Here is a 3655-nt window from a genome sequence, read left to right on the forward strand (position 1 = left end):
TATTATCGTTATAATATTATTATTATATTATAATTATTATATTATAATTATCATATTAATATATTATACTTATATTATTATTTGTATTATATTATTTTTATTACAATATTATAATTTATTATTATTATATTATCATTATATTATTATTGTTATTATCATTATTAATATTATATTATCATTTATTATTTTTATTATATTATTAGTATTGTATTATTATTGTATTATTATTATATTATTAGTATTGTACTATTATTATGGTATTATTGTTTATTATTATTATTATATCATATTATCATTATAATATGATTATATTATTATTATATTATCATTATAATTATTATATTTTTATTATATTATCATTATATTATTATTATATTATCATTATATTATCATTATAATATTGTCATTATTATATTATCATTATATTATTATTATTATATTATCATTTATTATATTATTATTATATTATATTATTATTATTATATTATTATTATATTATAATTATAATATTATTATTATTATATAATACTGAGTTTAATTGTATTTTTGTCAATGGTGACACAATAAAACCACAATGGAAAGGCAGGTGGCCTGCTTCGTAATAGAGAATGTGTACTGTCAGCATAGTCATACCACTGTGTGTTTCAATACGCGGACCAACCCAACACCCCCGTACCCCACACCCCCGACCCCACTTCCCTGACCCCACAGCCCCCGACCCCACAGCCCCCGACCCCACTTTCTCTGCCCAGCACCCCACACTCTCCAACCCCATAGCCCCAACAGTTCCTTTCTCTGCCCAGCACCCCACACTCTCCAACCCCACAGCCCCAACAGTTCCTTTCTCTGCCCAGCACCCCACACTCTCCAACCCCACAGCCCCAACAGTTCCTTTCTTTTCCCAGCACCCAGAGGGCACAGCTGAAGCATTATATGAATTTCTTGACGAAGCACTTTCTCTCGCAGGACGCAGCAGGAGCAGCAGCAGCAGGAGCAGCACACACACAGCCAAACTCAAGGTGACAGTTCCTCTTAGCAGCCCTCTGTCGTACCAGCCCAGGCTCTCACCGTAGTTTGTCAGGAGAACAGCGACATGTATAAAGGATCGCTCTCAAAAGAGAAAGTACATGGAACAATGGGAATGGGAGGGGGGTTTTTGTGGGTCTCAGATGACGCTGCTCTTTGTTGCTTGGTCAGCGCTGTAAAAGCAAAGCATTGTACAACAGCTTTTTTTGAGTGTGGACCCCTTATACCTTGAGTTTGTCTGTATTTCTTCTACAGTCATTTCTTATCCATTGCCTCAGAGTGGGGAGAGATGAGGTCGAGGTTTTGGGGCGAATGTAAAAGCTGTTTGGATGTAGGATTGGGTTGGATTGTACAGGTGGTACTCTGAGAGTGAGAGCGTTGAGAGGACGATTTTGAGAATAGAATAGGTGATCTCTGAGCGTTCTGCTCAGGAAAGAGGATGACAAATGACTAAAATGGTACCAAACCCACGCTATCAATCACTGTCTGCTACCGCCCACATGGAAAGGTGCTTTTACATGGAAGCCAAACCAGCTGAAACTGGGTCCCTCACAACTGAAAGAGCCGCATTTCCACTGTAATCTTCACAAAACAGATCTACACAGCAGCACACGGCACTGAAGCCAATTCCACTTTGATAAGTCTTATCTTTACACATGGTTTAGTTACGCTTTTCATTCCAGCCAGTCTCTGATTTGGCTCATTTCGACATAACCTCTCCAGTTCCCAGCAAATCGTCCCCAGATCACTGTTGTAAATGAGAATGTGTTCCGTGTCACTCAACTCACCTGGTAAAATGAAGGCTAATAAATTAGAAATGATAGAAACACAGCCCACTCATGGAACGTGTGCTTTCAGAGGTTTGGTTAGCAGCTGGCCTATTACATTTCTTCACAGCAGTGCGTGTGCTGTATATAAAAGGTAGCGTCCCCTTACAGACTGTAGAGTATGCATCTGAGACCGTGTATATTTCTCAGAGCACATCCATCCATTCCTGTAACGTCCAGAACTCTTCAAAAGGGGGAGGTTTACATTTTCCATCACAACAAGTACGGACGGCGTCGTAAAAAGTGGTTACTAGGCAACTGCTTCATGGCTTCTCGATCAGTCGACTGTTGCAGGCATGTGAGGCTCTCTCTCGCTCTCTGACAAACAAACACACACACACACACACACACACACACACACACACATCATACCGTCTTATAAGGATTTTCTCAACGTGTCACTAATAGGTTAAACTCACAGAATCTTAATCTAATATGATTGAGAGCACCTGATAGATGTAGGTTTACCTGACACAGACAGTATCTTATTTCAGTCAATACCTCTTACCTTTAAGCATTATAAGACATTGAACAATTTGCATAGAATTGACATTCAATTCAAAAATAAGCAAGAAATAAACATTATGGTGATTAGTCTAGGCCTAGTTTTAGTTGGATGAAATTATCAGTTAGTTTTGATGTCGGCAAAAACAAAAATGTATATATTAAATATGAAATATATGTGTAATTGGTCAAACACATCCATGGTGTGCGGGTTAAGGGCAAAATTTAGAACAGAGGTGTAAGTTGGTCTGTTGGTATCACCGATATCCAGAAACCCGTTGGTTCTGAGTTCTGACATCAGCGTTGGAATGATTGAGAGCATCTTGACTGGCCGCATCACCGCTTGATATGGCAACTGCTTGGCATCCAATCGCAAGGCGCTACAAAGGGTAGTGCCTATGACATAGTACTGTACATCACCGCAGCCGTTCTCCTTGCCATACAGGACATCTCTATACCAGGCGGTGTCAGAGGAAGGCCCTAAAAATGTTCAAAGCCACCCAAGTCATACACTGGTCTCTCTGCTACCGCACGGGAAGCGGTACCAATGCACTAAGTCTGGTACCAACAGGACCCTGAACAGCTTCTACCCTCAAGCTATAAGACTGCTGAACATTTAATAAAATAGCTACCCGGACTATCTAAATGGACCCTTTTTGCACTAACTCTTTAGACTCATCACATAGTCACTTTATAGGGGCCTCCCACACAGCAGTCCACACTCCCAACGAGAGGCCCGGATACAAACAACTAATAGTTTCACCGCCCTGGAGCCTAATCTTCCTGCACCTTCGTCGCTGGGGGTACCTGTGTCTGCAGCCGCTGTTCCTACTCTTTCCCCTACAGTTTCAAAGTCGACGTTGGCAACCTTCCGCCCCTGCCCTGGATCGAGGTTGTGGGAGGATTTCCTTGTCCTTCTCGCCAGCTGTGATTTTGGCTCCATGCTAAGAAATGTCACTGTTCCTGGTGCAAAAACACTGTCCTATCCCGGAGCTCGAGTAAATTATATTACTAAGCTGCACCGGAATGTTCTACGCCAGGACATGGAAATAGATTCTATCGTAGTCCGCGTGGGTTTTAATGACATCATGAAGGGCAGCTCTGAACAGTTGAAACTAGATTTTGAAGAGCTGATTGATTCTCTGCTAGCCACTCATTAAATACCCATCATATCTGGCCCTGTGCCCTCTCTGAATCGTGGCATTGAATGCTTTAGCAGGATTTCTCCTCACAACTGGCTACGTGATTATTGCAGCTCATTGGCTGTAACTTTTCTTGACAATTTCGAAACCTTTTGA

The sequence above is a fragment of the Oncorhynchus tshawytscha genome, linkage group LG24 (genome assembly GCF_018296145.1).
Source record: "Oncorhynchus tshawytscha isolate Ot180627B linkage group LG24, Otsh_v2.0, whole genome shotgun sequence".
In the NCBI taxonomy this organism is placed as follows: domain Eukaryota; kingdom Metazoa; phylum Chordata; class Actinopteri; order Salmoniformes; family Salmonidae; genus Oncorhynchus; species Oncorhynchus tshawytscha.